This window comes from Cydia strobilella, chromosome 16, assembly GCF_947568885.1.
Source record: "Cydia strobilella chromosome 16, ilCydStro3.1, whole genome shotgun sequence".
NCBI classification, from domain to species: Eukaryota; Metazoa; Arthropoda; class Insecta; order Lepidoptera; family Tortricidae; genus Cydia; species Cydia strobilella.
In genome coordinates, this window is record NC_086056.1 from 9679971 (window position 1) to 9692830 (window position 12860).

General features: G+C 37.7%; 2 protein-coding genes across 3 annotated transcripts in view; both read right to left on the minus strand.

Annotated features, from left to right (window-relative positions):
* The window catches only part of LOC134748293 (luciferin 4-monooxygenase-like), a 126899-nt gene extending 120133 nt beyond the window's left edge, over nucleotides 1-6766 (minus strand). Inside the window, exon 1 of the mRNA XM_063683036.1 lies at nucleotides 6720-6766. The gene's annotated coding sequence lies outside the window, so the exon portion shown is untranslated. The remainder of the gene's footprint in view (nucleotides 1-6719) is intronic.
* Nucleotides 1-12860, minus strand: part of LOC134748305 (uncharacterized) — an 80002-nt gene that overhangs the window by 21657 nt on the left and 45485 nt on the right. The window lies entirely within an intron of this gene.

Consider the following 12860-nt stretch of genomic DNA (forward strand, 5'->3'; position numbering starts at 1 on the left):
ACGAACTCCTTACGGATTTACGTTGTAGCGAGAGAGACTGGTGCTGCCATCTATGAACAAATCCGGCCTTCACCACTGGAGGGCTTCGTCACTTTTTCTTTAATATATGATATCTATTAGTTTTTAGCTTGTATATTTATTATTATTTGTATCTCCTCGGATTTCACGGGCCTATATAAATCCCGGTCTTTTGATGGGCTTGCGTGGGGATATAGATCCAACACGTAGAGGCCCCTTGGAGAGCTTTAATGTCATGTAGAACGCCTGCTGGAACCCGTTCACAGGTGCAACAATAGACACCCATGAACCGGTCGCAGCAGGCATTGGGACTATTGTAGAAAAAGTGAACAGTATACCGGTCTATGGATTGAAGTTTGGGTGGACAATGAGACTGGGCTATTGAAAAGAAGTCCGGACACCTGCCATAACAATGCTAACACACGTTATCGAGGCAGGTGGTGACTTGCCGCTTACTAGATGGGCCCCTGAAACTGCCGTCGTGAAGACGACCAGGAGCAACACCGGTGTGAGCGGCTCAGGGGTGTCGAGAGGTGTGCGCCGCTTTCTACCCAGTGACTGATTTTAACAGCCACTGTGCCAACTCGCGTCTTATGCATCTTTCACTTCCACCCCTGGAGCATATAGCTCTTACGACTCCCCTCTGGACGGCCAATGAAGGCAAGCCAGAGCTGAGAGTCATGCGGGTCCCCTTGGGGTCCACTCCGACCGACGAAGACACGCCGGAAACGGAGACCCTGACCGACTCTCTGGAGCACTCGGGTCCGTGGGGTCGTCACTCCCCAACAGCTCGCCACAAGCTGCCCTGCGGGCTTAGCTTGTATATTTATTATTATTACTTTATTTATTATAATCAAATGTTAAAAATTACAATTTAGCAAAGAATGATAGGTCTAAAGTAGGTATCTTCGCGTTGAGATAACGATGGTAATTTAGTGTTTTAAAGCGTTTGTGAATTTTCTTTGCCATCCCGGTTGTTCTTGCTAAATGGCATTAAAAACGTTTTTGTAACCTATCCATTCTTAAATTATGGGTGGCAAAGTGTGGTCGCCAAACTACGCTAGTACGCTACAGTATTCTAGAATGCTTCGTAGTTTCGTACTAAGTGTAATATATACGTATACCTAACAGTTTCTTAGTTGTAATCTTAATTGTGGTATGTCGTTTATAAATATGTTGAAAAGAAAAGGTGCTAGATGTGAGCCTTGAGGGACTCGTGATGTTATAGATTTTAGGTTAGACCTGAAACCATTGACAACCACAATAAAATTATAGTTATAATTACTTTACTTTATTTTTATTTTACTTATTATATTTTGTTTTATGGTCTATGAAGACTGATGAATGTTAGTTTAAGCTATTTTATAAGATTTTTTTCTCTGTTTATTTGTAGGAAAGTTTGGTTAATTTTATATACATTTTTCATACTTAATATTTTTTTATTTTTTTATACAGATTTCTTTTTAATATTTTTTTTTTGTTTTATTTTTTATTTTTTGTATTTTTTTATTATTTTAAACTACCTATTTCATATTTCATTTTATACTATTTTTTTAACTATCGTATTTGTTATTGTTAATGGTATTCTTTTTGTTTATTTTTTTTATTTCTTTTCATGTCCATAGTGTTAGTGTACATTCCCTTAATCCTATGTTAGTCAAACCTAGGTATAAAGTACTATATTATAATAAATTATAAACTAAGCCTCTGGATCCCATATGTACATCGTCCCAATGTTTCCAGAAAGCGTAAGCAGGTGACTCTAACACTAGGCGCAAGAGGCTGTTGTATTTACCCGCCGCCCATCTCTAATCGTTGTATACCTACTAATTATGGGCATTCTGCGAGTCAAGAAATTTACATGACTGTGACAAATTTAGTTGTAAATATATTGACCGTTTGACAAATTAGGGGGACTGGTTAACGTAGCTGTTGTTGTTTTACCAGGTCCAGCATTGATAATAAATACTACATTTGACATATCAGGGCAATTGAATAGTGTAACTGTTGATGTTGAACCAGGTCCAGCATTGAAAATAAATTTAACGTTTGACATATTATGGCAACTGGTCATTGTAACTGTTATTTTTGCACTGGGTTGATCATTGTATTGAAAATCAACATTTGACATATTAGGGCAATCCGTCATTGTAACTGTTCTTGATCCACCAGAAGCCTCATTGTATCGAAAATTAACATATGACATATTAGGGCAGCCGGTTATTGTAACTACTCTCGTTCCACCACCCTCATCGGATGGAAAATTAACATTTGACATATAAGGGCTACCGGTTATTGTAACTGTTCTTGATCTACCACCATCAGTGGATGGAAAATTAACATTTGACATATTAGGGCTACCGACTATTGTAACTTTTCGAGGTACACGGATATTAGTTTGCAACATATTTGAAATTGACCCTGGCTGTAAGGATGCAGTGTCACTGGTTGACTGTTCACTTGCCCTTCCTAACTGCTGAGAAGACAATAGAGGCTGAGAATTTGATTCAACAAGTGCAGACTGTGGCCAATCTTCAATCTGGCTGCAGTGTACAATGGTGTTTGATAATGATAATATAATGATAATATAACAATAATAGAGACCAGATGGCAGTGAACGTGTGGTAGAAGATTTTGTCTGAGTAGCTATTTTGATTTTCTCAGGACTACAATGCTCAATGTAGTTTGGAGGGTCACGGGAGCCTGGCTGTGGATCTATGTAAAGTGATTGATATTGCTGGTGTGATGCTGACGTTGCTGGCATTTTGAATGTCACTGTCTCTGTTGATAGTGGTATTAGTTAAGTCGATTCACCGCCCAAGATCAGCGCCTCCTGCAAAAAGGTTGAAAAGTGAACGTTATAAAGATTTTGTAGAAACATCAATGAATAGTAATTTAGGGTAAGTCCTATAATAGAGACCAGATGGCAGTGAACGTGTGCTAGAAGATTTTGTCTATTTTATAAACAAGAAAGTATAGTCGTTTAGTCTTACTCATACTCGTATAAATAATAGTCTAACCCGTTCGTATAAAAATACCGCAAATCGATGTACAGGTTAGCCGTTTGGCACACACATACTAGAGGCCAAAACAAAATTTTTGACCCGCAGTTCCTAAAAAAAATCCGCAGCGAAATTTTTTTAGGAACTGCGGGTCAAAAATTTTGTTTTAGCCTCTAGTATGTGTGTGCCAAACGGCTAACCTGTACATCGATTTGCGGTATTCCTTTGAAATTGGGGTCAAGCGGCTTCCGCTATAAAGTTTTAAAGTAAATGATCATTGTCAGCGCCCTGCTGTTATTTTCATGTATAGGCCCCTGAGCATATACTGGTGAAACGGGTCACCCGCTGACCACGGACGCTGTAAAGGGTTCGAAACGTCGGGATGTACATATTTCAAATTCATTATATGCGATATAATCCGTTTACATAGTTATATTTCGGAATAACTATCGCGGTAACCGTACAAAATGTCGTAAACAGGAATGAAAAAAGGTATTAATAAAATAATTGGATGACGACAATGACGACCCTTCCCTTTCCGCACAGACTAGATTTTATTTTTATATATTAAAAGATTCGACTTCGGAATGGTGTCAATGAGATACCATAAATGAATTCGGCATCCCCGAATTTATACGAAAACGATACCAAACTTGGCCTAGTAGCTTAACTGATGTGGATATCAAGATAAAGTTGAGAGCCCCCCCCCCCCCCTCCCCCACCCTCTAAAAATTTGGGCCAATCCTGCCAGAGAATCTTCGGTTAACGAAACGCCGTATTTCATCGGCTGCAACGGACACTAAAATTTGATATATGTATTTGATTTGATATGTGATGCTTGCATAAGCAATGATAACCAAATCTCGACAACAAGATACATTTTGCTTTAATGGGGTAACAACATATCATGATTTTGATTCATGAATGTTGTGCAAATCTTACATATGAGAAATTAGAATTAATGATTCATTTACCTTATAACTTTGTATAGTTTCCAAAAACAACTTAGGTACGAGTATCTTCAGAGCGAATCAGGAACACTGATGTTTCAAGATGGAATGACAACACACCAAAAGTTGTAATGAAACTATAGGCGTGGAACCAAGGTATTAAAGCTAAGAAATTCTTTATTTCAATATTGTTCGGCTCAGGTGTTGTATCCACATAATATCTGAAAATAAATATGTTGTTACACATTTTTACCTTGTAAATTGAACAGTATAGATAAGATTTACTTCCTTATAAGAATTTCTGTTATTGTAAAAATAAGGAGAACCTAAAGGTAGAAGATAACTATATATCCCTCAAATAATGATAATTGATTATCCTTCAAGTTATGCAACGACGGGGGTAAGTGAAATATTGAATACGAGGAGGGTGAATTAAAGACCCGAGTTTGCATTATTCTCACCCCTGGAGTTACACACAATGTTTTTCATCACACTTGCGAAGAAAGAACTATATTTTTATGTGAAAATATTCTTAAATACAGTGAGTACGGTGCAGTACGGTCAAACATTCGTTGTCATTTTTCAGCCAAGATTGAAAATTATGAAAAAAGGCTATAACTCCTATAGCTAAACTATAGCTTTATATAGCTAATAGTGGAAATGACACATAGATAGATAGATAAACTGTTTATTTGTTTGCCACAATACACACAAAATATTCAAATACAGAAATGACATAGGTACACAGAACAATCCAGAAAATAAATAAAAATTACAACAACAAATAAGTCACACCGATTTTTACATAATATGTAGAGGAAAAGGAAAAAATACTGTTTTATACAAATAAAAATCCTGTGTGCGTCGCAGCAAAACAAAAAGGTTCTGGCTCAGTATTACGCTTCACCCATTAAGAAAAGCATTGATTTTCTGCCAGGTCCTGATCACGTCAACAAAAAACAGTGGAAAATAATGAAATAGTCGAAAGTTAGTACTTACCTAATTAATTATTAATAAATAACTAGTGACACAGTTTAAACTATAGAGACATTTAATGCTTGCACATAGTTGTGACATAGAAGTGTCAGTGTGGTTAGCATGTATGTAGTGTCAAATGTGATTTAGAGAAAATCTTTATTTTTATTTTTAAGCAGGATTACTAAGACTAAATTCGGTAATCAGCAACCAGGTAACCGTGAGGAATTCCCAAACTTTGCTTCTCTAAAAGGAATTTTTGTCACATGTATTGGATTCAAACTTTCAACCCCTTTTTAACCCTGTTAGGGATGAATTTTTAAAAATGCGGAAATTACTTTTCCTGTATTCTAATAATATGCCCATATACAACGTTTCAAGTCCCGCATTCGAAAAATAATTTGATCTACATACAAATTTTCAACCCCTTTTTCATCACCTTAGGAGATGAATTTTCAAAAACGCTGGAATTAGTTTTCTTGTTTTTTAATAATATATCTTTTTACGAAGCGAAGTTTCAAATTGCTAGCTTAAAATAAAACTTGAACCCCATACAAACTTTCTTCCTCTTTTTCTTATCTTATTGTAATAAGGTTCCAAAAAAATTTAATTCAACGTTTATTGTTGAAAATCCAACCCCTAAGGGGGTTAAAAAGGGGATGAAAGTTTGTTAGGGTTCAAATTTTATATTAAACTAGGAACTTGACACTTCGTAAAAAGGTATTTAATTCAAAGCGAAGAAGTTTTTTTCGGTTTTCTTAGAAAACCAATTTCCGCGTTTTTGAAAATTCATCCCCCAAAATGGTGAAAAGGGGGTTAAAAGTTTGTATGGATATCAAAAATGTTTTTGATTGCGGAACTTGAAACATTTTATAAAGGCATATTATTATAATATAAGAAAAATATTTCAGCGATTTTAAAAATTCAACCCCTAAAGGGGTCATAGAGGGGTTGAAAATTTGTATGGATATCAAACATTTTTGTGAATGCGGGACTTAAAACTTTGTATAAAGGCATACAAGATAAGTAATTTTAGCGTTTAAACAAACTCATCCCTTAAAAGGGATAAAAAGGGGTTGAAACTTTGAATCCATTACAAATGCTTTTAAAACTTCTTAGAAAGGCATAATATAATATTACAAAAAAGTTATTTCAACGATCTTGATAATTCAACCCCTAAGGGGGTCAGAAGGGGATAGAAGTTAAAACTTGGTAAAAAATTAAACTAAAGACGGTTAAAATGAGTTGTAAGTTTCCATCGGGAGCGAACTTTTTTTTTTAATAAAGAGATCAATAACGATAAGATTTTTTTTCAGTTAGGGGCTTGAAACTTCGTGAAATGATTAACCGTCCCTACTGCTATCTTTTGTGGCATAATGTTATATGCTTACAAATCCACACGTACGAAGTCGCGGGCAACGGGCAACAGTTAGTAATGTCATAATATATATCGATAATCTCTACACAGCGGAACGGAATATTGATTAATTGAAGCTTCGATATCTTCACTAAAAATAAACATCATAGAATTGCTAAATGGATAAAGAATACCTACCTACTTTATAATATAATTAAATAAGTCAATTATTGCGGAAAACATATTTTTGTATATATTTCCGCCGTTGATTATTGTAATATCAAATACACAAAAACATACTGGTCAGTGGTCGATAAGATGATTCACGGTTAATTTTGTACGCCTGCATGCAGGTTGAATTATGCATCGACCAAATTAAAAACACCACAAGAGACAACACCAAGCACAAGTACTTACTTCACCGTCGCACACCCTACCAAAACAAAGACCGCCGACTGAGTGATATCAAAAAACGTTGCAATGCGATGAGGAAAATAGTGACAACCAAAGAGGATATAATAAGATAGAGCGGTACTGTCATAGTAAATTTTGTAACCACTGTAAATTCACTGCCATCTATCGACATAGTTTAAAACTAAAAATGAAGATTTATAAAAATACGTTAAAATGTATTTAAATATAGATAAATTATTTTTTATTTGTATTAATTATTTTTATATGATTTTGACCCATGTTCTTTCACTGATATGAGTTAAAATTATAAATAACAAACGAAACCGTCAACGCCCTCTATACGAGAGTAGGCCAAAACTAGTAGCGCCATCTGATCGAGAATCAAATTTTCGTGATATTCGAGGCACGTTTTTTCCTTAGACTGTATCCATCTATAACGGAGTTATATCTATCTCGGGACAATTTTTTGCCAATCTGATTAAATTTTCGGATCAAATCAGGCCGTGCGAACGTAAACGCCAATTTGGCTCGCTCATTTCGATCGCCGAATTGGACCAATATTACCGACGCAAGAATACCAAAGCTTCCGAGACAGATAGATTGTCACAAATTACCGCGGTTTTAGATTAAGAGGCCGGTGTCGATTTTAGTCGCAAAAATGTAAAATTGATAGATTTCTTCGATGAAATTGTACACCTTTTGTTACCAAATTGAAATAATAAGTACTGGTTTCTATTAGCACGTCTTCTTATCTTGCCTTTTATCAGATCAATTTTTTGAAAACAGACACTAAATTAGTAATGATTTTTTTTCTGAAGGACGTTTAGGTAAACGCGCGTAAAGCACTGAATTTGTCGCTCTTATTTGTAGATTTCGTAAAGTTTGGACTGCTAAAAATGGTAAATTTATATTCCACATATTCTTACTTTACCTTTATCAGATTACATTTTTGTTATATGACTTAAAGTTCGAGGAAATGAAAGTTAAACGAATTCAATTTTCTCCAGAAATTACTTCAAAACAAGTTACAATTTCTCTGAAAAATCGACTTAATTTCAACGTAATTTGGATACTTGAACAATCTACAACATTTGCTGAAACTATTCTTATACATCAATTTGTATAATTTACCACCATAATTTTTTGATGAATTTTTAAAAACTGCCCCTTCTCTTCACATATTATCGGTGACGCACGCTCGCGACCTCATTATTAAAAGGCAAGATGAGAAAACGTGCTAATAGAAACCAATACTTGTTATTTAGATATTACGTAACAAAACAAGTATAATTTCAACGACTAAATGTATCAATTTAAAATTTTTGCTCCAAAATCGACTACGGCCTCTTAGATGCAATGCCAATTCGCAACAGTCTGGATCGAGCATAAGGTTACATATCAGAATACCGAAAATTGATTTACCTAATGTCGAATCACCTATGCCCGACTCACCTATTTTTAAAATACCTAACAATCATTTTACCTCAACATTGAATGACCTAAGTTAATAATACCTAATTTCATTTAACCTAATGGACGAAACACCTAATGCACTATATACCTAATGCGCGTTTTACCTAACGCACGTTTCACCTAAACCTATTATACCTAATGCACGAAGCACCTAAAGCTGATATACACCTAAAGCTGGTATACCTAATGAACGACATAGGGAGCGTTCAAATAATACGTAACGCAATTTGGGGGGTGGGGGAGGGTCTTGTAAAACGTTACGATGCGTTACAGGGGAGGGAGGGGTCGAGTGAAGAATGACATACCCGCACGTGTATCGACCGACGTTTCTTAATACAGTTGCGAAAAAATAAGAAAAGCAACAAGTAAGGAATGGAATTCGAAACTTTTATATTATTAATTCTGTGACACTGACATCATTGACATTGACATTATGAAGGGGTGTTTTTCTAGCTTTTATTCGACTAGAATAGATTTTGTTATTGTTATTGAACCCACTTCAATGAAAGTTTTTTTTTCAAATGCATGTTCTATAAGACAGAAACAATTGTAAATATTAAAACATTGTACTATTATTACATAAATATCGTTATTTACGATTATTTGTGTATCGTATATTTCTAAAAACAATATCGAATGTTGCCTTTGGAAACTTAAAACATTCTTGCAGTAAGAAAATACGCCTCTTCTTTGACAGGCGTTCCGTTCCATACAGACAACTTATTAAGAACGGTTATTCAACATTAATAAATAAATTTATAATGATGAAATATGCATATTTTTCGTATTCTTACATTAACAGTAGGTTTTTATGTTGATTACGACGTTTAAAGGAAACTAATATTAACACTCATCAATAAGTAGTCATGAATTGGAACAAGTAAAAATTTAAAAAAATTGGAAAAGTAAAAAGCACTAGTTCGCAAAAACCAACTTTCCGCACGCTAAACAGCCACGAAAAGTAACACTTTTTGAGCAACTGTATTAAAAAGGTATTTTAGCGACTTTCCGGTACTTTGCGCAACGTAATTGTAACTTTTAGGTAAAAAAAATGGTCACTAAGTGTTACGTAATGTTTAGGGGGTAGGGGGGGGGGACAACTAAACGTCGTTACGGTGCGTTACACGGAGGGGAGGGGGGGGTCAAAAATCTTCAAAAATTGTGTTACGTAATATTTGAACGCTCCCATACCTAAAGTTGATTTACCTAATGGATATATTACCTAGAGCTGTTATACCTAACGAACGAAATACCTAAAGTAACACCTGAAGTTGTTATACCTAATTACCTAATGCACGAAATACCTAAGGCTGCTTTACCTATTAATGAACGAAATACCTATAGCTACCTACCTATAAATACATAAATACTTACAAAACTTAATCGCAATAACTTATTTCATACAAAAACACTCAAGGTTGCAATTTAAGATGAATTATTTTTTGCACACAACTAAATTTTGAGTGAAAATAGCGGGCGCCGGTTTTACTTTTTAATTTTTCACTTTTTCTAGAATTATCATTGCCGCCAACGTGGCAATGATAATTTTATTCTGCCAAATAAAAAATTAGTGACAAATATATCTCATTATGTAACGTTTTATTTATATAATAACCAATGAATATTTACTTTATATAGTGTAATAATACTAATAAATGTCTAATGCCGAAATAAAAAATTTAAACATCCATACTCTTTGAAACATACATCCATGGATTACGATCGGAATTAAATTTAAAAAAGTTGGAAAAGTAAAAAGCTCTAGTTCGCAAAAACCAACTTTGCGAACAGCTACGTAAAGTAGCACTTTACGAGCAACTGTATTAAAAATACTTTTTGTATTCCTACAAGTATATCCTCAAAAATAAGGGGAAAAATATAGAACTGCAAAATAATTACACATTGTTCGACAGCAATATATTCATTCACAATAGTATTTTCCACCTGGTATGCCGAGGGTAAACGTTAACGACCAATATACGTGCATTAGGTATATTAGCTTTAGGCAATTCTTTCAATAGGTAAGTCAAGAGTCCGTATCGACTATTAGGTATATCGACTTTCGGTATTACGTGCGAGCCTACTTAGCACAATCGCTGTCGTTAACGACTATGCGCAAGGGGGTGGCACCACTGCGTAGGAGTAAATGTCGCTGGATGGGCGGTAAGGGAGCTCTGTCACCATCCTAATGTATTTCTTCCCATTATCTAGATAGTGAATGAATTATAAAATGAATACCAACAAAATAAGCTAACGCTAAGCTAGCTAGTATAACCTGGTGTCTCACAGGTCCTACAATAATCCTCATAGACACTTATTTAGCAACAGAGTGGTCAACGCTTGGAACAAACTCCCAGGGGATGTAGTAGCGGCCCAAAGTGTCAATGAGTTTAAGAATAAATTAGATAAGCACAAAGCAAATTCTACTCAACACTGAGAACTTGGTTTATGACTCTGGATACAGGCATTATCAGTTGTTTAAACTGCCTGCCTGCATTACAAATAATAATAATAATAAAATAAACACCGCGTCAGCGGAGAAGCAGCCCGAAAGGGCAGAAGTGCGAGAGAGTGTGAAACCAGCTGGTGGACCCCCGACCGTACTAATAGAAGGAGGAACTCTGAGCACCGACGAGGAGCACGGAGGGAAGCAGGGAAGATCCGGACAGGGTACCCCGGATGTCCTTAAGTTGGGGAGCCTGACACTGGAAGAGGACGAGCTGTTGCGGTCACCACCGGGGGCGGGGGGGGGGACCCGTTAGGGAAGTCGCACCGGTGGGGGAAGAACAGTTTCATAACTTGGGTTTTCGTGATTTGGGTGTCATCCTCGATATGCAACGCAACTTCCATGAGCACATGAAAGCGTTGGCCATTAACTGCTATCAGAGGTTAGGCTTTGTCGTTCGTAATGCGCGTGATTGCGATGACGTCAGGGCTATTAAGTACACTGCGTTAGTCCGGAGCAAACTCTAGGCCGCATCGGTCGTTTGGAACCCGCATGAGGACAAATACATCTTGCTTTTGGAAAAAATCCAGAAAGCCTTTCTGAGATTTTTGTACAAAAAGATTTACGGGTACTACCCGTATATGTACCCATCAAAGTTCCTCCTTGGCGTTTTAGGGTTTAATTCCTTAGAAGTAAGACGCAACTACGGGCTCTTGACCTCTGCCTGTAATATTCTGCGAGGAAACTCGGACTGCCTTGAACTGGTTGCACAAGTTGTACGCGTGTTCGTCCCTTCTATGGCTAAGGCCCAATTTAATTTCCGACCGCGAAGTCGTCACTTATTAGCTGTGCCTAAAACACGCACTATATCCCACGGCAAATCACCACTAGTCCGCGCTCTTCAATATATTAACGCGCTCCTCGCATCAGCACCGGAATGTGATGTATTTGCAAGTAGTTGGATGGATCTGTGTAAAGAGTGCATGAAGTTCTGTGAGAGGATGGATAAACGTGAATCTTCTGTTTTGTACTAGTTTTTCATTTTTGCATTTGTACCTACTGTTTGTCCTCTACTTAAGACCGTATAATGTACCTAGTCTGTATGATACTGTTTTTAATTTCACAGTGTATTAGTTCGCTGTAATGCTGTGTAATTTTTTGCATCAATAAAATAAAAAAATAAGTATGAGTCGAAGGCACAGAAGAAGAGGGCAAAGCTGCTTAGCAGAAAGGCTGCGCTTACGGGGGATGGGGGTGGCATTCCCGAGATTAAACTGGGGGAGGCCAAACCTGGCCCGGGCAAGCGCGGTCTGAAAGTGAAGAGGCAAAGTACGGATGAGGGTCGCTCAGAGCGTCCTCCGGCGAAGCGCCCCAAGCCCAGGCGTATCGTGGTCTGGCAGTGGCTGTCTGCCGAGAGGATGGTGCTTCGTTGGACGAGGCTCTAGCGAAACTCATCAGGAAGAGGCTTACGCACCTGATCGAGGTGGTCGTTCTAAAGGTAGTGAGGGGAGAGCCTGGCTTAGTAGCACCGAGATTTGCTACGTCGGGATTGGTGTCAGAAGGGTTTTTCCTGGTGACACCAAAAACGGCGGAGTCGAGAGAGTGGCTACTAAGTCAGGACTTCGGAGAGTTGGACGGCCACCGGATCATCTCGCGTAAGCTGGAGCAGAATAGGGTGCAGGTTTGGGTTCCGGGAGATACAGACACTGAACACGTAAAGGAGTTCCTTTACGCGCAGAATCCCGATCGGCCGGAACTCAAAATCCTGGACTGGAAGGCAGGGAGGCTCTAGAGCTAGGGACCCGTCTGACCTACACGGTTCCTGACGGAGTCGAGGAGAGCTGGGGGCCGGAGAAGACCAAAGTACTGGACTTCTCGGCTACCAGTGTACGAGTACGGATTCTGAGGGCCAATTCAAATCAACAACCCTCAGAATCCAAACCAGAAGGGACGATAGGAGAACCCGTGCTGAAGCAGGAGAGTGCAAAACCCGGCGATGTCTACACAGGAGGAGAGGAGGGTATGGATGTCGCCGGCGGTGAACTCTCCGAGTAGCAGCTCGGGGACAACTACACTACACACTGAATGAAAAGGAAGGGCGACACAAAGGGAACACTACACAATAATACACACACAAACACACACACAAGCATATGCCAAGTAAACCTCCAACATTGCAAGGATGCAATGTCCGAGTTAGGACAGTATGTTAGGACGGCCAAAGT